Here is a 27,178-nt window from a genome sequence, read left to right on the forward strand (position 1 = left end):
TTTATTGAAGGTATTTGACTTTTATTTGCTTTAAAAAAGCTTTGTTTGAATGTGTTTGACTTTCATTTGATTCAAATAGCTATGTTGAATGCATTTGACTTTCATTTGCTTCAAAATGCTTTGTTTAAATGTGTTTGATTTTCATTTGATTCATATAGCTTTGTTGAATGCAATTGACTTTCATTTGCTTTAAAATGCTTTGTTTGAATGTGTTTGACTTTTATTTGATTTAAAAACCTTTGTTTGAAGGTGTTTGAATTCGTTTGATTCAAATAGCTTTGATGAATGCATTTGACTTTCATTTGCTTCAAAAAGATTTGTTTGAATGTGTTTGACTTTCATTTGATTCAAATAGCTTTGTTGAATGCATTTGACTTTCATTTGATTCAAAAAGCTTTGTTTAAAAGTGTTTGACTTACATTTAATTCAAACAGCTTTGTTGAATGCATTTGACTTTCATTTGATTCAAAAAGCTTTGTTTGAAAGTGTTTGACTTTCATTTGATTTAAACACCTTTGTTGAATGCATTTGACATTCATTTGTTTCAAAAAGCTTTGTTTGAATGTGTTTGACATTCATTTGATTAAAATAGCTTTACTTAATGCATTTGACTTTCATTTGAGTCAAAAAGCTTTGTTTGAATGTGTTTGACTTTCATTTGGTTCAAATAACTTTGTTGAATGCATTGTCTCTTTGTTTGAATGTGTTTTACTTTCGTTTGATTGAAATGGCTTTGTTGAATGCATTTGACTTTCATTTGCTGCAAAAAGCTTTGTTTGATTGTGTTTGACTTTCATTTGATTCAAACAGCTTTGTTGAATAATATTGACTTTCATTTGCTTCAAAAGGCTTTGTATGAATGTGTTTGACTTTCATTTGATTCAAATAGCTTTGTTGAATGCATTTGGCTTTCATTAGAGTCAAAAAGCTTTGTTTGAATGTATTTGACTTTCATTTGATTCAAATAGCTTTGTTAAAAGCATTTGACTTTCATTTGCTTCAAAAAGGTTTGTTTGAATGTGTTTGACTTTCATTTGATTGAAATAGCTTTGTTGAATGCAAATGACTTTAATTTGCTTCAAAATGCTTTGTTTGAATGTGTTTGACTTTCATTTGATTTAAAAACCTTTGTTTGAATGTGTTTAAATTAATTTGATTCGACTAGCGTTGTTGAATGCATTTGACTTTCATTTGATTCAAAAACCTTTGTTTCAATGTGTTTGACTTTCATTTGATTGGAATGGCTTTGTTGAATGCATTTGACATTCATTTGCTTCAAAAAGCTCTATATGAATGTGTTTGACTTTCATATGATCCAAATAGTTTTGTTGAATGCATTTTACTTTTATTTGATTCAAAAATCTTTGTTTGAAATTGTTTGACTTTCATTTGATTCAAACAGCTTTGTTGAAAGCATTTTACTTTCATTTGCTTCAAAAAGTTTTCTTTGAATGTGTTTGACTTTCATTTAAGTCAAATAGCTTTTTTGAATGCATTTGAATTTCATTTGATTCAAAAAGCTTTGTTTGAATGTCTTTGACTTTCATTTGATTCAAACAGCTTTGTTGAATGCATTTGACTTTCATTTGCTTCAAAAAGCTTTGTTTGATTGTGTTTGACTTTCATTTGATTCAATTAGCTTCGTTGAATGCATTTTACTTTCATTTGATTCAAAGGCTTTGTTTGAATGTGTTTAAATTTCATTTGATTCAGTTAGCTTTGTTGAATGCATTTGACTTTCATTTGGTTCAAAAAGCTGTTTTTCAATGAGTTTGACTTTTATTAGATTCAAAAAGCTTTGTTTGAGTGTGTTCGACTTTCATTTTATTCGATTAGCTTTCTTGAATGCCTTTAACTTTCATTAGATTTAAAAAGCTTTGTTTGAATGTGTTTGACTTTCATTTGATTCAAAAAGATTGGTTTGAATGTGTTTGACTTTCATTTGATTTAATTAGCTACGTTAAATGCATTTCACTTTCAACTGATTCCAAAAGCTTTGTTTGAATGTGTTTGACTTTCAATTGATTCAATTAGCTTTGTTGAATGCATTTAACATTCATTTGATTCCAAAAGGTTGGTTTGAATGAGTTTGACTTTCATTTGATTTAATTAGCTTCGTTGAATGCATTTGACTTTCTTTTAATTCAAAAACCTTTGTTTGAATGTGTTTGATTCTTATTTGATTCAATTAGCTTTGTTGAATGTATTTGACTTTCATCTGATTCAAAAAGCTTGGTTTTAATGTGGTTGACTTTCATTTGATTCAATTAGCTTCGTTGATTGCATTTTACTTTCACTTGATTCAAAAATCTTTGTTTGAATGTGTTTAAGTTTCATTAGATTCAATTAGCTTTGTTGAATGCATTTGACTTTCATTTGATTCAAAAAGCTTTGTTAGAAGGTGTTTTACTTTCATTTGATTCAATTAGCTTTAATGAATTCTTCGAACTTTCATTTGATTCAAAAAGCTTTGTTTGAGTGTGTTCGACTTTCATTAGAAATAGTTTGCTTTGTTGAATGCCTTTGGCTTTCATTTGTTTCAAAAAGATTTGTATGAACGTGTTAGACTTTCATTTTATTCAAAAATCTTGGTTTGAATGTCTTTGACTTTCATTTAATCCAAAAAGCTTGGTTTGTATGTGTTTGAGTTTCATTTGATTCAATTAGCTTTGTTGAATGCATTTGACTTTCATTTGATCATAAAAGCATTGTTTGATTGTGTTTGACTTCCATTTGATTCAATTAGCTTTGTTAAATGCTTTTGACTTATGTTTGATTTCAAAAGCTTTGTTTGAATGCTTCTGAATTTCGTTCGATTCAAAAAGCTTCATTTGAATGTGTTTGACTTTCATTTGATTCAATTAGCTTTGTTGAATGCATTTGACTTTCATTTGGTTCAAAAAGCTATTATTCAATGAGTTTGACTTTTATTAGATTCAAAAAGCTTTGTTTGAGTGTATTCGACTTTCATTTTATTCGATTAGCTTTCTTGAATGCCTTTAACTTTCATTTGATTTAAAAAGCTTTGTTTGAATGTGTTAGACTTTCATTTTATTCAAAAAGCTTGGTTTGAATGTCTTTGACTTTCATTTAATTCAAAAAGCTTGGTTTGTATGTGTTTGAGTTTCATTTGATTCAATTAGCTTCGTTGAATGCATTTGACTTTCATTTGATCATAAAAGCATTGTTTGATGGTCTTTGACTTCCATTTGATTTAATTAGCTTTGTTGAATGCTTTTGACTTATATTTGATTTCAAAAGCTTTGTTTGAATGCTTTTAAATTTCATTTAATTCAAAAAGCTTCATTTGAATATGTTTGACTTTCATTAGATTCAATTACCTTTGTTGAATGCATTTGACTTTCACTTGATTCAAAAAGCTTAATTTGAATGTCTTTGACATTTATTTGATTCAATTAGCTTTGTTGGATGCCTATCGCTTTCATTTGATTTAAAAAGCTTTGCTTGAATGTGTTAGACTTTCATTTTATTCAAAAAGCTTGGTTTGAATGTCTTTGACTTTCATTTGATTCAAAAAGCTTGGTTTGTATGCGTTTGAGGTTTATTTGATTCAATTAGCTTCGTTGAATGCATTTGACTTTCATTTGATCATAAAAGCATTGTTTGATGGTCTTTGACTTCCATTTGATTTAATTAGCTTTGTTGAATGCTTTTGACTTATATTTGATTTCAAAAGCTTTGTTTGAATGCTTTTAAATTTCATTTAATTCAAAAAGATTCATTTGAATATGTTTGACTTTCATTAGATTCAATTAGCTTTGTTGAATGCATTTGACTTTCATTTGATCATAAAAGCATTGTTTGATGGTGTTTGACTTCCATTTGATTCAATTAGCTTTGTTGAATTCTTTTGACTTATATTTGATTTAAAAAGTTTTGTTTGAATGCTTTTGAATTTCATTTGAATGTGTTTGACTTTCATTTGATTCAATTAGCTTTGTTGAATGCATTTGACTTTCATTTGGTTCAAAAAGCTCCTTTTCAATGAGTTTGACTTTTACTTGATTAAAAAAGCTTTGTTTGAGTGTGTTGACTTTCATTTTATTCAATTAGCTTTCTTGAACGCCTTTGACTTTCATTTGATTTTAAAAGCTTTGTTTGAATGTGTTCGACTTTCATTTGATTCAAAAAGCTTGGTTTGAATGTCTTTGACTTTCATTTGATTTAATTAGCTACGTTGAATGCATTTCACTTTAATTTCATTTAAAAAGCTTTGTTTAAATGTGTTTGACTTTCAATTGATTCAATTAGCTTTGTTGAATGCATTTAACATTCATTTGATTCAAAAAGGTTGGTTTGAATGAGTTTGACTTTCATTTGATTCAATTAGCTTCGTTGAATGCATTTGACTTTCTTTTAATTCAAAAAGCTTTGTTTGAATGTGTTTGAAATTCATTTGATTCAATTAGCTTTGTTGAATGCATTTCACTTTCATTTGATTCAAAAAGCTTTGTTTTAATTTGTTTGACTTTCATTTGATTCAAAAAGCATAGTTTGAATGTGGTTGACTTTCATTTGATTCAATTAGCTTCGTTGATTGCATTTTACTTTCATTTGATTAACAAGGCTTTGTTTGAATGTGTTTAACTTTCATTTGATTCAATTACCTTTGTTAAATGCATTTGACTTTCATTTAATTCAAAAAGTTTTGTTAGAATGTGTTTTACTTTCATTTGATTCAATTAGCTTTGATGAATTCTTTGTACTTTTATTTGATTCAAAAAGCTTTGTTTGAATATGTTCCACTTTCATTAGAAACAGTTGCCTTTGTTGAATGCCTTTGTCTTTCATTTAATTCAAAAAGCTTTGTTGAATGCCTTTGGCTTTCATTTGATTCAAATAGCTTTGTTTGAATGTCTTTGACATTCATTTGATTCAATTTGCTTTGTTGGATGCCTATCGCTTTCATTTGATTTAAAAAGCTTTGTTTGAATGTGTTAGACTTTCATTTTATTCAAAAAGCTTGGTTTGAATGTCTTTGACTTTCATTTAATTCAAAAAGCTTGGTTTGTATGTGTTTGAGTTTCATTTGATTCAATTAGCTTCGTTGAATGCATTTGACTTTCATTTGATCATAAAAGCATTGTTTGATGGTGTTTGACTTCCATTTGATTCAATTAGCTTTGTTGAATGCTTTTGACTTATATTTGATTTCAAAAGCTTTGTTTGAATGCTTTTGAATTTCATTCGATTCAAAAAGCTACATTTGAATGTGTTTGACTTTCATTTGATTCAATTAGCTTTGTTGAATGCATTTGACTTTCATTTGGTTCAAAAAGCTGTTTTTCAATGAGTTTGACTTTTATTAGATTCAAAAAGCTTTGTTTGAGTGTATTCGACTTTCATTTTATTCGATTAGCTTTCTTGAATGCCTTTAACTTTCATTTGATTTAAAAAGCTTTGTTTGAATGTGTTTGACTTTCATTTGATTCAAGATGCTTGGTTTGAATGTGTTTGACTTTCATTTGATTTAATTAGCTATGTTGAATGCATTTAACATTCATTTGCTTCAAAAAGGTTGGTTTGAATGAGTTTGACTTTCATTTGATTCAATTAGCTTCGTTGAATGCATTTGACTTTCTTTTAATTCAAAAACCTTTGTTTGAATGTGTTTGATTTTCATTTGATTCAATTAGCTTTGCTTAATGTATTTGACTTTCATTTGATTCAAAAAGCTTGGTTTTAATGTGGTTGACTTTCATTTGATTCAATTAGCTTCGTTGATTGCATTTTACTTTTATTTGATTCAAAAATCTTTGTTTGAATGTGTTTAACTTTCATTAGATTCAATTAGCTTTGTTGAATGCATTTGACTTTCATTTGATTCAAAAAGCTTTGTTAGAAGGTGTTTTACTTTCATTTGATTCAATTAGCTTTAATGAATTCTTCGAACTTTCATTTGCTTCAAAAAGCTTTGTTTGAATGTGTTCGACTTTCATTAGAAATAGTTGGCTTTGTTGAATGCCTTTGGCTTTCATTTGTTTTAAAAAGATTTGTTTAAATGTGTTAGACTTTCATTTTATTCAAAAATCTTGGTTTTGAATGTGTTTGACTTACATTTGATTTAATTAGCTTCGTTGATTGAATTTGACTTTCATTTAATTCAAAAATCTTTGTTTCAATGTGTTTTGCTTTCATTTGATTGAATTAGCTTTGTTTAATGCATTTGACTTTCATTTGATTCAAAAAGCTTTGTTTGAATGTGTTTGACTTTCATTTGATTCAATTAGCTTCGTTGAATGTATTTTACTTTTATTTGATTCAAAAAGCTTTGTTTGAATACATTTGACTTTCATTTGATTCAATTAGCTTTACTGAATTCTTTGGACTTTTATTTGATTCAAAAAGCTTTGTTTTAATGCTTTTGACTTTCATTTGATTCAAAAAGCTTCGTTTGAATGCGTTTGACTTTCATTTGATTCAATTACCTTTGTTGAATGCATTTCATTTTCACTTGATTCAAAAAGTTTTGTTTGAATGTCTTTGACTTTCATTTGATTTAATTAGCTTTGTTGAATGCCTTTGGCTTTCATTTGATTTAAAAATCTTTGTTTGAATGTGTTAGACTTTCATTTTATTCAAAAAGCCTGGTTTGAATGTCTTTGACTTTCATTTGATTCAATTAGCTTCGTGGATTGAATTTGACTTTCATTTTATTGAAAAAGCTTTGTTTGAATGTGCTTTGCTTTCATTTGATTTAATTAGCTTTGTTGAATGTATTTGACTTTCATTTGATTCAAAAAGCTTTGGTAGAATGTGTTTGACTTTCATTTGATTTAAATAGGTTAGTTGAATGCATTTGACTTTCATTTGATTCAAAAAGCTTTATTTGAATGCATTTGACTTTCATTTGATTCAATTAGCTTTAATGAATTCTTTGGACTTTTATTTGATATAAAAAGCTTTGTTTGAATGCTTTTGACTTTTATTTGATTCAAAAGCTTCGTTTGAATGTGTTTCACTTTCATTTGATTCAATTACCTTTGTTGAATGCATTTGACTTTCATTTGATTCAAAAAGCTTTGTTTGCATGTGTTCGTCTTTCATTAGAAATAATTAGCTTTGTTGAATGCCTTTGACTTTCATTTGATTCAAAAAGCTTTGTTTGAATGTGTTTGAATTTCATTTGATTCAAAAAGTTTTGTTTGCATGTGTTTGACTTTCATTTGATTCAACTAGCTTATTTGAATGCCTTTTGACTTTCATTTGATTCAAATATCTTTGTTTGAATGTGTTTGACTTTCATTTGATTCAATAAGCTTCGTTGATTGCATTTGACTTTCACTTGGTTCAAAAAGCTTTGTTTGAATGTGTTCAATTTCAATAGAAACAATTAGCTTTGTTGAATGCCTTTTACTTTCATTTGATACAAAAAGTTTTGTTTGAATGTGTTTGACTTCCATTTAATTCAAATAGCTTTAATGAATTCGTTTGACTTTCATTTAATTCAATTAGCTTTGTTGAATGCATTTGACTTTCAATTGATTCAAAAAGCTGGGTTTGAATGTGTTTGACTTTGATTTGATTCAAAAAGATTTGTTTGAATGTGTTTTGCTTTCATTTGATTAAATTAGCTTTGTTGAATGCATTTGACATTCATTTAATTCAAAAAGCTTTGTTTGAATGTGTTTGACTTTCATTTGATTGATATATTTTTGTTTGAATGTGTTTTACTTTCATTTGATTCAAAAAACTTTGGTTGAATACTTTTGACTTTCATTTGATTCAAAAAGCTTCTTTTGAATGTATTCGACTTTCATTTGATTCAATTGCTTTTGTTGAATGCATTTGACTTTCATTTGATTCAAAAAGCTTTGTTTGAATGTGTTCGACTTTCATTAGAATTAATTAGCTTTGTTGAATGTCTTTGACTTTCATTTGATTCAAAAAGATTTGTTTGAATGTGTTTGACTTTCATTTGATTCTAAAAGCTTGGTTTGAATGTGTTGGACTTTCATTTGATTGAATTACCTTCGTTGAATGCATTTGACTTTCATTTGTTTCAAAAAGTGTTGTTTGAATGTGTTTGACTTCCATTTGCTTCAGTTCGCTTTGCTGAATGCTTACGACTTTCATTTGATTCAAAAAGCTTCGTTTGAATGTGTTGAATTTTCATTTGATTCAATTACCTTTGTTGAATGCATTTGACTTTCATTTGATTCAAAAAGGTTTGTTTGAATGCTTTTGACTTTCATATGATTTTATTTGATTCAAAAAGCTTGACTTTAATTTGTTCGATTTTATTTGATTCAATTTGCTTCGTTGAATGCATTTGACTTTCATTTAGTTCAAAAAGCTTTGTTTGAATGCGTTCGACTTTCATTTGAAACAATTAGCTTTGTTGAATGCCTTTGACTTTCATTTGATTCAAAAAGCTAAGTTTGAATGTGTTTGACTTTCATTTGATTCACATTAGCTTTGTTGAATGTATTTGACTTTAGTTTGATTTAAAAAGCTTTGTTTAAATGTGCTTGTCTTTCATTTGATTCAATTAGCTTTGTAGAATGCATTTGAGTTTCATTTGATTCAAAACGCTTGGTTTAAATGTGTTTGACTTTCATTTGACTCAAAAAGGTTTGTTTGAATGTGTTCAACTTTCATTTGATTCAATTAGCTTTGTTTGAATGTATTCGACTTTCATTTGATAAAAAAATCTTTGTTTGAATTTATTTAACTATCATTTGATTCAAAAAGCTTGGTTTGACTGTGTTTGATTTTCTTTAGATTCAATAAGCATTGTTAAATGCATATTTGACTTTCATTAGATTCAAAAAGCTTTGTTTGAATGTGTTTGATTTTCATTTGATAAAATTAGCTTTGTTGAATGCATTTGACTTTCATTTGATTCAATTAAGCTTTGTTTGAATGTGTTTAACTATCATTTCATTCAATTAGCTTTGTTGAATTCATTTCACTTTAATTTGATTCAAAAAGCTTTATTTGATTGTGTTTAACTTTCATTTGATTCAAAAAACTTGGTTTTCATTTGTTTTACTTTTATTTCATTCAATTAGATTCGTTAAATACATTTGACTTCCATTTGATTCAATTAGCTTATTGAATGCTTTTAACTTTCATTTGATTCAAATAGCTTTGTTGAATCAAATGAAAGTTAAACGCATTCAAATAAAGCCTTTTTAAGCAAATGAAAGTCAAACACATTCAAACAAAGCCTTTTTAAATCAAATAAAAGTCAAACACATTCAAACAAAGCCGTTTTAAGCAAATGAAAGTCAAACACATTTAAACAAAGCTTTTTGATGTAAATGAAAGTCAAATGGATTTAACAAAGCTATTTGAATCAAATGAAAGTCATACACATTTAAATAAAGCTTTTTGAGTCAAATGAAAGTCAAATGCATTCAACAAAGCTATTTGAATTAAATGAAAGTCAAACACATTCAAACAAAGCTTTTTAAATCAAAAGAAAGTCAAACACATTCAAACAAATTTTTTTGAAGCAAATAAAAGTCAAATGCATTCAACAAAGCTATTTGAATCAAATGAAAGTCAAACACATTCAAACAAAGCATTTTGAATCAAATGAAAGTCGAATGCATTCTATAATGCTATTTGAATCAAATGAAAGTCAAACATATTCAAACAAAGCTTTTTGAATCAAATGAAAGTCAAATGCATTCAACAAAGCTATTTGAATCAAATGAAAGTCACACACATTCAAACAAAGCTTTTTGAAGCAAATGAAAGTCAAATTCATTCAACAAAACTTTTTAAATCATATGAAAGTCAAAAACATTTAAATAAAGCTTTTTGAAGCAAATGAAAGTCAAATGCATTCAACTAAGCTATTTGAATCAATTGGAAGTCAAACAAATTCAAACAAAGCTTTTTGAAGCAAATGAAAGTCAATTGCATTCAACAAATCTATTTGAACCAAATAAAAGTCAAACACATTCAAACAAAGCTGTTTGAAACAAATGAAAGTCAAATGCATTCAACAAAGGTTTTTGAATCAAATGAAAGTCAAACACATTCAAAGAAAGCTTTATGAAGCAAATGAAAGTCAAATGCATTTAACAAAGCTTTTGTATCAAATGAAAGTGAAACACATTCAAAGAAAGCTTTTTAAATCAAATGAAAGTTATATGCATTCAACAAAGCTATTTAAATCAAATGAAAGTTTAACACATTTAAACAAAGCTTTTTAAATCAAATGAAAGTCCAAAGCATTCAACAAAGCTATTTGAATCAAATGAAAGTTAAATACATTCAAACAAAGCTTTTTGAATCAAATGAAAGTCAAATGCATTCTAACAAATCGTTTTGAAGCAAATGAAAGTCAAATGCATTAAACAAAGCTAATTGAATCAAATGAAAGTCAAACACATTCAAACAAAGCTTTTTTAAGCGAATGAAAGTCAAATGCACTCAACAAAGCTATTTGAATCAAATGAAAGTCAATCACATTCAAACAATGCTTTGTGAATCAAATGAAAGACAAATGCATTCAACAAACGTAGTTGAATCAAATGAGAGTCAAACACATTCAAACAAAGCTTTTAGAATGAAATAAAAGTCAAATGCATTCAACAAAGCTATTTGAATCATATGAAAGTCAAACATTTTCAAACAAAGCATTTTGAATCAAATGAAAGTTGAATGCATTCGATAACGCTATTTGAATCAAATGAAAGTCAAAGATATTCAAACAAAGCTTTTTGAATCAAATGAAAGTCAAACGCATTCAACAAAGCTATTTGAATCAAATGAAAGTCAAACACATTCAAACAAAGCTTATGAATCAAATGAAAGTCAAATGCGTTCAACAAAGCTATTTGAATTAAATGAAAGTCAAACACATTCAAGATAAGCTTTTTGAATCAAAAGAAAGTCAAACACATTCAAACAAATGTTTTTGAAGCAAATAAAAGACAAATGCAATTAACAAAGCTATTTGAATCAAATGAAAGTCAAACACATTCAAACAAAGCTTATGAATCAAATGAAAGTCAAATGTGTTCAAAAAAGCTATTTGAATTAAATGAAAGTCAAACACATTCAAATAAAGCTTTTTAAATCAAATGAAAGTCAAATGCATTCAACAAAGCTATTTGAATCAAATGAAAGTCAAACATATTCAAACAAAGCTTTTTGAAGCAAATGAAAGTCAAATGCATTCAACAAAGCTTTTTAAATCAAATGAAAGTCAAACGTATTTAAACAAAGCTTTTTGAAGGAAATGAAAGTCAAATGCACTCAACTAAGCTATTTGAATCAAATGAAAGTCTGACACATTCAAACAAAGCATTTTGAATCAAATGAAAGTCGAATGCATTCTATAATGCTATTTGAATCAAATGAAAGTAAATCACATTTAACAAAGGTTTTTAAATCAAATGAAAGTCAAACACGTTCAAACAAAGTTTTTTGAAGCAAATGAAAGTCAATTCAATTTAACAAAGCTATTTGAACCAAATGAAAGTCAAACACATCAAAACAAAACTTTTTGAATCTAATTAAAGTTGAATGCATTCTATAATGCTATTTGAATGAAATGAAAGTCAAACACATTCAAAGAAAGCTTTATGAAGCAAATGAAAGTCAAATGCATTCAACAAAGCTTTTGTATCAAATGAAAGTGAAACACATTCAAAGAAAGCTTTTTAAATCAAATGAAAGTTATATGCATTCAACAATGCTATTTAAATCAAATGAAAGATTTTTTAAGCGAATGATAGTCAGATGCATTCAACAAAGCTATTAGAATAAAATGAAAGTCAAACACATTGAAACAAAGCTTTTTGAATCAAATGACAGTGAAATGTATTCAAAAAATAAATTTGAATTAAATGAAAGTCTAACACATTCAAACAAAGCTTTTTCAATCAAAAGAAAGTCAAACACATTCAAACAAATTTTTTTGAGGCAAATAAAAGTCAAATGCAATCAACAAAGCTATTTGAATCAAATGAAAGTCAAACACATTTAAACAAAGCTTTTTAAATCAAATGAAAGTCCAAAGCATTCAACAAAGCTATTTGAATCAAATGAAAGTTAAATACATTCAAACAAAGCTTTTTGAATCAAATGAAAGTCAAATGCATTCTAACAAAGCGTTTTGAAGCAAATGAAAGTCAAATGCATTAAACAAAGCTAATTGAATCAAATGAAAGTCAAACACATTCAAACAAAGCTTTTTTAAGCGAATAAAAGTCAAATGCACTCAACAAAGCTATTTGAATCAAATGAAAGTCAATCACATTCAAACAATGCTTTGTGAATCAAATGAAAGACAAATGCATTCAACAAACGTAGTTGAATCAAATGAGAGTCAAACACATTCAAACAAAGCTTTTAGAATGAAATAAAAGTCAAATGCATTCAACAAAGCTATTTGAATCAAATGAAAGTCAAACATTTTCAAACAAAGCATTTTGAATCAAATGAAAGTTGAATGCATTCGATAACGCTATTTGAATCAAATGAAAGTCAAAGATATTCAAACAAAGCTTTTTGAATCAAATGAAAGTCAAACGCATTCAACAAAGCTATTTGAATCAAATGAAAGTCAAACACATTCAAACAAAGCTTATGAATCAAATGAAAGTCAAATGCGTTCAACAAAGCTATTTGAATTAAATGAAAGTCAAACACATTCAAGATAAGCTTTTTGAATCAAAAGAAAGTCAAACACATTCAAACAAATGTTTTTGAAGCAAATAAAAGACAAATGCAATTAACAAAGCTATTTGAATCAAATGAAAGTCAAACACATTCAAACAAAGCTTATGAATCAAATGAAAGTCAAATGTGTTCAAAAAAGCTATTTGAATTAAATGAAAGTCAAACACATTCAAATAAAGCTTTTTAAATCAAATGAAAGTCAAATGCATTCAACAAAGCTATTTGAATCAAATGAAAGTCAAACATATTCAAACAAAGCTTTTTGAAGCAAATGAAAGTCTAATGCATTCAACAAAGCTTTTTAAATCAAATGAAAGTCAAACATATTTAAACAAAGCTTTTTGAAGGAAATGAAAGTCAAATGCACTCAACTAAGCTATTTGAATCAAATGAAAGTCAGACACATTCAAACAAAGCATTTTGAATCAAATGAAAGTCGAATGCATTCTATAATGCTATTTGAATCAAATGAAAGTAAATCACATTTAACAAAGGTTTTTAAATCAAATGAAAGTCAAACACGTTCAAACAAAGTTTTTTGAAGCAAATGAAAGTCAATTCAATTTAACAAAGCTATTTGAACCAAATGAAAGTCAAACACATCAAAACAAAACTTTTTGAATCTAATTAAAGTTGAATGCATTCTATAATGCTATTTGAATCAAATGAATGTCAAACACATTCAAAAAAAGATTTTTTAAGCGAATGATAGTCAGATGCATTCAACAAAGCTATTAGAATAAAATGAAAGTCAAACACATTGAAACAAAGCTTTTTGAATCAAATGACAGTGAAATGTATTCAAAAAATAAATTTGAATTAAATGAAAGTCTAACACATTCAAACAAAGCTTTTTCAATCAAAAGAAAGTCAAACACATTCAAACAAATTTTTTTGAGGCAAATAAAAGTCAAATGCAATCAACAAAGCTATTTGAATCAAATGAAAGTCAAACACATTCAAACAAAGGTTTTTAAATCAAATAAAAGTCTAACACATTCAAACAAAGCCTTTTGAAGCAAATGAAAGTCAAACACATTTAAACAAAGCTTTTTGAAGCAAATGAAAGTCAAATGCATTCAACAAAAGCTATTTGAACCAAATGAAAGTCATACACAATCAAATTAAGCTTTTTAAATCAAATGAAAGTCAAATGCCTTCAACAAAGCTATTTGAATCAAATGAAAGTCAAACATATTCAAACAAAGCTTGTTGTAGCAAATGAAAGTTTAATGCATTCAACAAAGCTTTTTAAATCAAATGAAAGTTAAACATATTTAAATAAAGCTTTTTGAAGGAAATGAAAGTCAAATGCACTCAACTAACCTATTTGAATCAAATAAAAGTCAAACACATTCAAACAAAGCATTTTGAATCAAATGAAAGTTGAATGCATTCGATAATGCTATTTGAATCAAATGAAAGTAAAACACATTAAACAAAGGTTTTTAAATCAAATGAAAGTCAAATACATTCAAACAAAGCTTTTTGAATCAAATGAATGTCAATTCAATTCAACAAAGCTATTTGAATCAAATGAAAGTCAAACACATTCAAACAAAGGTGTTTGAATCAAATGAAAGTCAAACGCATTCAACAAAGTTATTTGAATCAAATGAAAGTCAAACACATTCAAACAAAGCTTATGAATCAAATGAAAGTCAAATGCGTTCAACAAAGCTATTTGAATTAAATGAAAGTCAAACACATTCAAACAAAGCTTTTTGAATCAAATGAAAGTCAAATGTGTTCAACAAAGCTATTTGAATTAAATGAAAGTCAAACACATTCAAATAAAGCTATTTAAATCAAATGAAAGTCAAATGCATTCAAACAAAGCTTATGAATCAAACGAAAGTCAAATGCGTTCAACAAAGCTATTTTAATTAAATGAAAGTCAAACACATTCAAACAAAGCTTTTTGAATCAAAAGAAAGTCAAACACATTCAAACAAATTTTTTTTAAGCAAATAAAAGACAAATGCAATCAACAAAGATATTTGAATCAAATGAAAGTCAAACACATTCAAAGGAAGCTTTTTGAAGCAAATGAAAATCATATGCATTCCAAAAAGCTTTTTAAATCAAATGAAAGTCAATCATATTTAAACAAAGATTTTTGAAGCAAATGAAAGTCAAATGCATTCAACTAAGGTATTTGAATCAAATGAAAGTCAAACACATTCAAACAAAGCATTTTGAATCAAATGAAAGTCGAATACATTCTATGATGCGATTTGAATCAAATGAAAGTTAAACACATTAAACAAAGGTTTTTTAATCAAATGAAAGTCAAACACATTCTAACAAAGCTTTTTGAAGCAAATGAAAGTAAAACACATTTAAACAAAGCTTTTTGAAGCAAATGAAAGTCAAATGCATTCGACAAAGCTATTTGAATGAAATGAAAGTCAAACACATTAAAACAATGGTTTTTTAAGCAATTGAAAGTCAAATGCATTCAACAAAGCTTTTTGAAGCAAATGAAAGTCAAATGCATTCAACAAAGCTATTTGAATCAAATGAAAGTCAAACACATTCAAATAAAGATTTTTTAAGCAAATGAAAGTCAAATGCATTCAACAAAGCTATTTGAATCAAATGAAAGTGAAACACATTCAAACAAAGCTTTTTTAATCAAAAGAAAGTCAAAAGCATTCAAAAAATCTATTTGAATCAAATGAAAGTCAAACACATCCAAACAATGGCTTTTGAATAAAATGAAAGTCAAACACATTCAAACAAAGATTTTTTAAGCAAATGAAAGTCAAATGCATTCAACAAAGTTATTTGAATCAAATGAAAGTCAAACACATTCTAACAAAACTTTTTTAATCAAATGAAAGTGAAATGCATTCAACAAAGCTATTTGAATCAAATAAAAGTCTTACACATTCTAACAAAGATTTTTAAATCAAATGAAAGTCAAATGCATTCGACAAAGCTATTTGAATGAAATGAAAGTCAAACACATTCAAACAATGCTTTTTGAAGCAAATGAAAGTCTAATGCATTCAACAAAGCTTTTTGAAGCAAATGAAAGTCAAATGCATTCAACAAAGCTATTTGATCAAATGAAAGTCAAACACATTCAAACTAAGATTTTTTAAGCAAATGAAAGTCAAATGCATTAATAAAGCTATTTGAATCAAATGAAAGTTAAACACATTCAAACAAAGCTTTTTTAAGCAATTGAAAGTCAATTCAATTTAACAAAGCTATTTTATCCAAATGAAAGTCAAACACATTTAAACAAAGATTTTTGATGCAAATGAAAGTCAAATGCATTCAACAAAGCTATTTGAATAAAATGAAAGTCAAACACATTGAAACAAAGCTTTTTGAATTAAATGAAAGTGAAATGTATTCAAAAAATAAATTAGAATTTAATGCAAGTCAAACACATTCAAACAAAGCTTTTTCAATCAAAAGAAAGTCAAAGACATTCAAATAAATTTTTATGAGGCAAATGAAAGTCAAATACAATCAACAAAGCTATTTGAATCAAATGAAAGTCAAACACATTCAAACAAAGGATTTTAAATCAAATAAAAGTCAAACATATTCAAACAAAGCCTTTTGAAGCAAATGAAAGTCCAACACATTTAAACAAAGCTTTTTGAAACAAATGAAAATCTAATGCATTCAACAAAGCTATTTGAATGACATGAAAGTCAAACACATTCTAACAAAGCTTTTTTTAATCAAATGAAAGTCAAATGCATTCAACAAAGCTATTTGAATCAAATGAAAGTCATTCATATTCTAACAAAGATTTTTAAATCAAATGAAAGTCAAATGCATTCGACAAAGCTATTTGAATGAAATGAAAGTCAAACACATTCAAACAAAGCTTTTTGAAGCAAATAAAAGTCAAATGCATTCAACAAAGCTTTTTGAAGCCAATAAAAGTCAAATGCATTCAACAAAGCTATTTTAATCAAATGAAAGTCAAACACATTCAAACAAAGATTTTTTAAGCAAATGAAAGTCAAATGCATTCAATAAAGCTATTTGAATCAAATGAAAGTCAAACAAATTCAATCAAAGCTTTTTTAATCAATTGAAAGTCAATTCAATTTAACAAAGCTATTTGAACCAAATGAAAATCAAACACATTAAAACAAAGCTTTTTTAAGCGAATGAAAGTCAAATGCATTCAACAAAGCTATATGAATAAAGTGAAAGTCAAACACGTTCAAACAAATTTTTTTGAGGCAAATGAAAGTCAAATGCAATCAACAAAAGCTATTTGAATCAAATGAAAGTCAAACACATTCAAACAAAGGTTTATAAATCAAATAAATGTTAAACACATTCAAACAAAGCCTTTTGAAGCAAATGAAAGTCAAACACATTTAAAAAAAGCTTTTTGGTTCAAATGAAAGTCAAATGCATTCAAAAAAGCTATTTGAATGAAATGAAAGTCAAACACATTCTAACTTAGCTTTTTTAATCAAATGAAAGTCAAATGCATTCAACAAAGCTATTTGAATCAAATGAATGTCATACACATTCTAACAAAGATTTTTAAATCAAATGAAAGTCAAATGCATTCGACAAAGCTATTTGAATGAAATGAAAGTCAAACACATTCATACAAAGCTTTTTGAAGCAAATGAAAGTCAAATGCATTCAACAAAGCTTTTTGAAGCAAATGAAAGTCAAATGCATTCAACAAAGCCACTTGAATCAAATGAAAGTCAAACACATTCAAACAAATATTTTTTAAGCAAATGAAAGTCAAATGCATTCAATAAAGCTATATGAATCAAATGAAAGTTAAACACATTCAAACAAAGCTTTTTGAAGCAAATGAAAGTCAAACACATTAATACAAAACTTTTTGAATCTAATTAAAATTGAATGCATTCTATAATGCTATTTGAATCAAATGAAAGTCAAACACATTCAAACAAAGCTTTTTTAAGCGAATGAAAGTCAAATGCATTCAACAAAGCTATTTGAATAAAATCAAAGTCAAACACATTGAAACAAAGCTTTTTGAATCAAATGAAAGTGAAATGTCTTCAAAAAATAAATTTGAATTAAATAGAAGTCTAACACATTCAAACAAAGCTTTTTCAATCAAAAGAAAGTCAAACACATTTAAACAAATTTTTTTGAGGCAAATGAAAGTCAAATGCAATCAACAAAGCTATTTGAATCAAATGAAAGTCAAACACATTCAAACAAAGGTTTTTAAATCAAATAAAAGTCAAACACATTCAAACAAAGCTTTTTGAAGCAAATGAAAGTCAAAAACATTTAAACAAAGCTTTTTGAAGCAAATGAAAGTCAAATGCATTCAACAAAAGCTATTTGAATGAAATGAAAGTCAAACACATTTAAACAATGCTTTTTTAAGCAATTGAAAGTCAAATGCATTCAACAAAGCTTTTTGAAGCAAATGAAAGTCAAATGCATTCAACAAAGCTATTTGAATCAAATGAAAGTCAAACACATTCAAACAAAGATTTTTTAAGCAAATGCAAGTCAAATGCATTCAACAAAGCTATTTGAATCATATGAAAGTCAAACACATTCAAACAAAGCTTTTTTAATCAAATGAAAGTCAAACACATTCAAACAAAGGTTTTTAAATCAAATAAAAGTCAAACAAATTCAAACAAAGCCTTTTGAAGCAAATGAAAGTCAAACACATTCAAACAAAGATTTTTTAAGCAAATGAAAGTCAAATGCATTCAACAAAGCTATTTGAATCAAATGAAAGTCAAACACATTCTAACAAAGCTTTTTTAATCAAATGAAAGTCAAATGCAATCAACAAAGCCATTAAAATCCAATGAAAGTCAAACATATTCAAACAAAGAATTTTGTAGCAAATGAAAGTCAAATGCATTCAACAAATCTTTTTAAATCAAATGAAAGTTAAACATATTTAAACAAAGCTTTTTGATGGAAATGGAAGTCAAATGCACTCAACTAAGCTATTTGAATCAAATAAAAGTCAAAAACATTCAAACAAAGCATTTTGAATCAAATGAAAGTCGAATGCGTTCTATAATGCTCTTTGAATCAAATGAAAGGCAAACACATTCTAACAAAGCCTTTTGAAGCAAATGAAAGTGAAACACATTTAAACAAATTTTTTTGAGGCAAATGAAAGTCAAATGCAATCAACAAAGCTATTTGAATCAAATGAAAGTCAAAGACATGCAAACAAAGGTTTTTTAATCAAATGAAAGTTAAACACATTCTAACAAAGCTTTTTGAAGCAAATGAAAGTGAAACACATTTAAACAAAGCTTTTTGAAGCAAATGAAAGTCAAATGCATTCGACAAAGCTATTTGAATGAAATGAAAGTCAAACACATTTAAACAATGGTTTTTTAAGCAATTGAAAGTCAAATGCATTCAACGAAGTTTTTTGAAGCAAATGAAAGTCAAATGCATTCAACATAACTATTTGAATCAAATGAAAGTCAAACATATTCAAACAAAGATTTTTTAAGCAAATGCAAGTCAAATGCATTCAACAAAGCTATTTGAATCAAATGAAAGTCAAACACTTCAAACAAAGCTTTTTTAATCAAATGAAAGTCAAACACATTCAAACAAAGGTTTTTAAATCAAATAAAAGTCAATTAAATTCAAACAAAGCCTTTTGAAGCAAATGAAAGTCAAACACATTCAAACAAAGATTTTTTAAGCAAATGAAAGTCAAATGCATTTAACAAAGCTATTTGAATCAAATGAAAGTCAAACACATTCTAACAAAGCTTTTTTAATTAAATGAAAGTCAAAAGATATCAACAAAGCTATTTGAATCAAATGAAAGTCGTACACATTCTAACAAAGCTTTTTAAATCAAATGAAAGTCAAATGCATTCAACAAAGCTATTTGAATCAAATAAAAGTCATACACATTCTAACAAAGATTTTTAAATCAAATGAAAGTCAAATGCATTTGACAAAGCTATTTGAATGAAATGAAAGTCAAACACATTCAAACAAAGCTTTTTGAAGCTAATGAAAGTCAAATGCATTCAACAAAGCTTTTTGAAGCAAATGAAAGTCAAATGCATTCAACAAAGCTACTTGAATCAAATGAAAATCAAAGACATTCAAACAAATATTTTTTAAGCAAATGAAAATCAAACGCATTCAATAAAGTTATATGAATCAAATGAAAGTTAAACACATTCAAACAAAGCTTTTTGAAGCAAATGAAAGTCAATTCAATTTAACAAAGTTATTTGAACCAAATGAAAGTAAAACACATTAAAACAAAACTTTTTGAATCTAATTAAAGTTGAATGCATTCTATAATGCTATTTGAATCAAATGAAAGTCAAACACATTCAAACAAAGCTTTTTTAAGCGAATGAAAGTCAAATGCATTCAACAAAGCTATTTGAATAAAATCAAAGTCAAACACATTAAAACAAAGCTTTTTGAATCAAATGAAAGTGAAATGTATTCAAAAAATAAATTTGAATTAATTGAAAGTCAAACACATTCAAACAAAGCTTTTTTAATCAAAAGAAAATCAAACACATTCAAACAAATTTTTTTGAGGCAAATGAAAGTCAAATGCAATCAACAAAGCTATTTGAATCAAATGAAAGTCAAACACATTCAAACAAAGTTTTTTAAATCAAATAAAAGTCAGACACATTCAAACAAAGCCTTTTGAAGCAAATGAAAGTCAAACACATTTAAACAAAGCTTTTTGAAGCAAATGAAAGTCAAATGCTTTCAACAAAAGCTATTTGAATCAAATGAAAGTCATACACATTCAAATAAGGCTTTTTAAATCAAACGAAAGTCAAATGCATTCAACAAAGCTATTTGAATCAAATGAAAGTCACACATATTCAAACAAAGCTTTTTGTAGCAAATGAAAGTCAAATGCATTCAACAAAGCTTTTTAAATCAAATGAAAGTTAAACATATTTAAACAAAGCATTTTGAAGGAAATGAAAGTCAAATGCACTCAACTAAGCTATATGAATCAAATGAAAGTCAAACACATTCAAACAAAGCATTTTGAACCAAATGAAAGTCGAATGCATTCTATAATGCTATTTGAATCAAATGAAAGTCAAACACATTCTAACAAAGCCTGTTGAAGCAAATGAAAGTGAAACACATTTAAACAAAGCTTTTTGAAGCAAATGAAAGTCAAATGCATTCGACAAAGCTATTTGAATGAAATGAAAGTCAAACACATTCAAACAATGCTTTTTTAAGCAATTGAAAGTCAAATGCATTCAACAAAGCTTTTTGAAGCAAATGAAAATCAAATGCATTTAACAAAGCTATTTGAATCAAATGAAAGTCAAACACATTCAAACAAAGATTTTTTAAGCAAATGAAAGTCAAATGCATTGAACAAAGCTATTTGAATCAAATGAAAGTCAAACACATTCAAACAAAGCTTTTTGAAGCAAATGAAAGTCAAACGCATTTAAACAAAGAATTTTTAAGCAAATAAAAGTCAAATGCATCCAACAAAGCTATTTAAATCAAATTAAAGTCAAACACATTCTAAGAAAGCTTTTTTAATCAAATGAAAGTCAAATGCAATCAACAAAGCTATTTGAATCAAATGAAAGTCATACACATTCTAACAAAGATTTTTAAATCAAATGAAAGTCAAATGCATTCGACAGAGCAATTTGAATGAAATGAAAGTCAAACACATTGAAACAAAGCTTTTTGAAGTAAATGAAAGTCAAATGCATTCAACAAAGCTTTTTGAAGCAAAAGAAAGTTAAATGCATTCAACAAAGTTATTTGAATCAAATGAAAGTCAAACACATTCAAACATAAATTTTTTAAGCAAATTAAAGTCAAATGCATTCAACAAAGCTATTTGAATCAAATGAAAGTCATACACATTCTAACAAAGATTTTTAAATCAAATGAAAGTCAAATGCATTCGACAAAGCTATTTGAATGAAATGAAAGTCAAACACATTCAAACAAAGCTTTTTGAAGCAAATGAAAGTCAAATGCATTTAACAAAGATTTTTGAAGCAATTGAAAGTCAAATGCATTCAACAAAGCTATTTGAATCAAATGAAAGTCAAACACATTCAAACAAAGATTTTTTAAGCAAATGAAAGTCAAATGCATTCAATAAAGCTATTTGAATCAAATGAAAGTCAAACACATTCAAACAAACCTTTTTTAATCAATTGAAAGTCAAATGCATTCAACAAAGCTATTTGAATCAAATGAAAGTCAAACACATTCAAACAAAGGCTTTTAAATCCAATAAAAGTCAAACACATTCAAACAAAGATTTTTTAACCAAATGAAAGTCAAATGCATTCTACAAAGCTATTTGAATCAAATGAAAGTCTAACACATTCTAACAAAGCTTTTTTAATAAAATGAAAGTCAAATGCATTTAACAAAGCTATTTGAATCAAATGAAAGTCAAATACATTCAAACAAAGGCTTTTAAATCAAATGAAAGTCAAACACATTCAAACAAAGGTTTCTGAAGCAAATGATAGTCAAATGCATTCAACAAAGCCATTTGAATCAAATGAAAGTCAAACACATTCAAACAAAGCTTTTTGAATCAAATGAAAGTCAAATGCGTTCAACAAAGCTATTTGAATTAAATGAAAGTCAAACACATGGAAACAAAGCTTTTTGAATCGAAAGAAAGTCAAACACATTCAAACAAATTTCTTTGAAGGAAATAAAAGTCAAATGCAATCAACAAAGCTATTTGAATAAAATCAAATTAAAACACATTGAAACAAAGCTATTTAAATCAAATAAAAGTCAAATGCATTGAACAAAGCTATTTGAATCAAATGAAAGTCAAACATATTCAAACAAAGCTTTTTGAAGCAAATGAAAATCAAATGCATTCCACTAAGCTTTTTAAGTCAAATGAAAGTCAAACACATTTAAACAAAGCTTTTTGAAGCAAATGAAAGTCAAATGCATTCAACTAAGCTATTTGAATCAAATGAAAGTCAAACACATTCAAACAAAGCCTTTTGAATAAAATGAAAGTCGACTGTGTTTTAGGTAAAAATACCCTATGTACGTTGACCAATCCCGTAACGACACGTGGCCCAATTAAAGGGCTACACGTGTCACTATGGGAAGATGACGCGTGTCCAAGGCATAAAAAGCCCCTGAAATCAGCATTAAAAAGGCCTTATTACATCATGGCCCAAGTCCCGAGAGATATTCATGAAATCCGCAAAACGACGCCCCCATATTACAAGTGGCATTGTGTGATTGCGCAGCCAATCACGTCACGGAATTTTAGGGCACAAACCCCAAAGGGGCACAAGCTCCCAGCCCTATAAATACCCCAATCATTTATGATGGGAAGGGGGGGATTACGACGTTACATAAAAAAGAGCATAAAATAGCTCCAACTTCTCTCTACTTTCTCTCTCTAGCCTTTCCGTTTTAGATAACTTTATCGTCGGAAGCGAATATTCCGGTAAAGGAATATTCGTTCATTTTGTAGGTGTCCGAGTCTCGTTGCCTGAAGAGCGTGACCAGTATCCGAGGAAATCCAAAAAACACCCGAAACATTTGGCGCCGTCTGTGGGGATACTCGTCCGTTATGGTAATAGATGGTTAGACACCTAATACCGGTCCTCGTCCAGGCGAGGACGGTCATGTAGAGGATATAGTCCCTACAATTCATTCCAGCGACCCTTTGACCGCCTCATTTCAAGAGGCCGATGATCCTCCAGTTACTGCTGCTTCCTTACAGACCGCACTTAACAAACTTCGAGAGGAGTTTGAGAGCATCCGAGCTTCTACCTCTAGGCAGCCGCCCAGAAAAGAGGGAGAAAGAGCTCCAAAGAAAACTCAGAACAGAGTAATCAATGCAACAGATGCTGGGAACGCCCCATTTCGCAGGCCGAATGGAAGGTCTCCTAGGGTGCCAAGAACGAATTTGTCTAGTCTGTTGGCGAAAACCCAGTCGGCTGGGGGGAGGGGCAGACAGCCTCGAAGAGAGGAGACAGAGCCCTCTCGACGCTGGAAGGACGCGAGAGACTACCTTCGGCATAAACAACGGGAACGTGCCGCTTACTCAGACACGACCTCTACTCCCACAATGTCGGATGAATTATCCAACCACTCTCTTTCCCAGCATAGCAACTCGGCCATCTCCGGCAAGAGTCAAGTGTGCATACTCAAACCCCTATTTCAGTGCAACCGCTTCAGCCCCCCCAGGGTTTCAATGGCATTTTGCAGCAAAGCCCCCAGGTCTTCAGACAATATGGGTCGTTCGGTTAGACGCTCGGCCAAACTCCCTATTTGGCCGGACAGCCTGTGCAACCTCAGCCAATTGATTAGCAAATGCGCTTATTGACTCTTGGAGATAAGCCGCCTCCGTTTTTGCAAGACAACAATCAGGCGGATGCATTGTCCAAATTAGCGTCGTCCGCCTGCTGTGACACACCTCGGTCAGTCTTTTGGGAAGTTCTAGAAAAAATAAGTATACATGAAGAACCCATTGGAATTCTTGACCGAAGTTCCTCCTGGATGGATGGCATCCGGGCTTACCTTACTGATGGAACGCTTCCGGATTCACCCCAGAAGGAGGCCACCCTGAAAAAGCGAGCTGCAACCTTCGAGATGAGAAACGGAGAACTGTTCAAGGCTGGTTTCCTTAAACCTCTGTTGAAGTGTGTTACCCCAGAGAAGGGGAAGGAGATTCTCGAAGACCTACATGCAGGGTTCTGTGCCTCTCATATAGGCGGCAGGTCTTTGGCTGTCAGAGCCAGGCGGCATTACTTCTGGCCAACCCTTGAATCAGATGCCATGGAAATGGTTAAAAAATGTGACAAGTGTCAAAGATTTGGCAAGATGATTCACCGTCCGGCAACTGATCTGACGGCAATTCACAGCCCGGTCCCGTTTGCTAAATGGGGCATGGACATTCTTGGTCCTTATACGCCTGCTCCAGGCGGAAAGCGCTACATTCTGGTGGCTGTGGATTACTTCACCAAGTGGGTGGAGGCAGAGGAGGTCAAGAACATCAAGACAAAGGATGTCATCTCTTTCATTTGGAAGAACATCATCACCCGGTTTGGGGTACCTCTGTCTACGGTGTTTGATAATGGCCCTCAGTTTGAAACACCTCACCTCACAACTTGGTTAGGAGATCAGGGAATCTCCAGCTACTTTGCTTCAGTCGGCCGACCCCAAGCAAACGGCCAAGTTGAAGCCTTCAACAAACTTATCTCAGACGACATAAAGAAGAAAATTGAAAGAGTTGGTGGTTTATGGGCAGAAGAATTAATCCATGTCCTATGGGCCATCCGGACTACTGCAAAGGGGGCAACCGGCGAAACACCGTTTCTCATGGTTTACGGTGCCGAGGCCGTCTTGCCCATTGAGCGCTATGAGCCTACTCTAAGAGTCATGCTATATGATGAAGAGGCAAATTGGGAGGCCATGCAGCTTGCATTGGACTCCCTCCCGGAACGCAGGGGCAATGCTGCCCTGCGTCATGAGATATACCGTCTAAGAATGACCAGAGCCTACAACAGGAAAGTGCACAAGCGCCCTTTGAAAGTGGACGATCTTGTGTTACGAAAAATGGAGGCAACCGGTAGGGCGAATGAACTTGGAAAGTTAACTCCCAATTGGGAAGGTCCCTACCGGATCTATGAAGAAGTAAGAGGCGGCACCTACCGCCTGGAGACACCAGACGGTAGGCGGCTGCCCAGAACTTGGAATGTAGACAATCTCAAAAAGTACTACTTCTAAGCATTGTAAATTTTTTGTAAATGGTTATCTACTTAAAACACAGATAGAACCGTTTGATCAATACAAATCTGAGTAAGAGGCCAATGGCCAGAGATCAAACTAAGCACAAAAAGGCTTAGTGGCTATACAACCGCCCTTTGATTAAGGCATGAGGCTTTAAGCCGGATGGTTGAACATTTTACAAATTCGCCTCCTCCAATGCGAAACATGGCGTCCGGCGACGCCCCTCCGGGTGTTATCGTCGCAGAGGGCATTCTATTGTTTGCTCTACCAACACATACAGATGGCAAAGATTGAACGGTCTAATTGACCAATTCATAGCCGTCTGCCCTTAGTAACTTGAAGAACGAATCGGTCTTATGAAACCGGATGATCATTATATCACCCGACAACCGACCAAAGTTTTAACTCAGGTTACTTCCAGAAGTTATACGGTCTCCCTAAATGGGGCAAACAGGTCAAGTATAATTAGAAAAAATTATGGGTATCAACCTACAGAGACGGACCAATTCTAAAAATTGGCCCTAGTGGGATAACTTAAACCTGTTTTAATAGGTTGAAGGCACCTGAGGCTGCCTGGAAAATATAAGCCCGTCTGCTATCGTAATAAAAAGAATAGCAGGCGGGGAAGCAGATTTCACATTCTAATTCATGCACCTGTAATATTTGTAGCATGACTTGTCATTCAACCATGACACAAAGGTCGAAAGACCGCCTGCATTCAGCACCGTCTGATCATGTGGCCGGCTGTGTGCTTGGCTTGGGGCAATCACCTTAGTGATTGATTGACTTAGAAATCAGTCATATCCTTTTTGGTATCACCAATTTCCTGTCAATCAACCAACTTGTAAACCCAAGCGCACAGCCGCCCAGGGGCAAAGCATCCGGTATGCCATACCTATCAAGCCCAAATTCAAATTCAAAATTCAAACGCAAAGTATTAAAAGCAACCGACCTAGCATCCGGTATGCCATACCTATCAAGCCCAAATTCAAATTCAAAATTCAAACGCAAAGTATTAAAAGCAACCGACCTAGCGGCCGGATGATTCATCATAAATTAAAAAGCTGACCCCATGGTCAGCTAAAATATTGTTAATCGGCTAAACAGCCGAAGATAAAAAATTGTTGTGACCCGACCCCACGGTCGGTAAAGAAACAAGGAGATACTCGGCACGCAGGCCGGAAATGCATTCAATATGGCCATACGGCCGCAGAAAAAATCAACAAACAGCTTAATTAGCCCCGGGGCCCGACTGTTCTCCATTATCATCCGCCCCTTCCTGCTCATTGGCGGGATGATTAACAGTCTGGTCCTCAGCCTGGTCCTTGTGCTCCCCATCCAAGGCTCCCTCCTTCGCCTGCTCCTGCTGCTCTTGATCCAAGGCGTCAGTCGCCTGCTCATAACGATACTCCCAGATGGAGTAATTGTCATTAGGAAAGAGAGCCTTCCATGCCATCTTCATACGAGTGACACAATCGGCCTCATTCTCCTCTATGAGCCTACACTTCTCCTCATTAGCGCGCTTCTCATACTTGGATCTGAGCTGCTCCTCCTGGTTGGCAAGCTTTTTCTTTAAGTTCTCGACTTGACGACGGAGACTGGTGGTTTCTCTATCGATGTCTTGTAACTTGCCAAGCTCCACCTTGGTCGCCTTCAGCTCCCCCTTGAGCTTAGCCACCTTTTGCAGAGCCACCTCCAAATCTTTCTTGACCTGCAAATTGGCAGCCGCCTGAGAATACAGGATATCCAGAGTTAGCAACTCATTCTTGTTAAC

This window comes from Chenopodium album, chromosome 18 (assembly GCF_948465745.1).
Source record: "Chenopodium album chromosome 18, dcCheAlbu1.1, whole genome shotgun sequence".
Classification (NCBI taxonomy): domain Eukaryota; kingdom Viridiplantae; phylum Streptophyta; class Magnoliopsida; order Caryophyllales; family Amaranthaceae; genus Chenopodium; species Chenopodium album.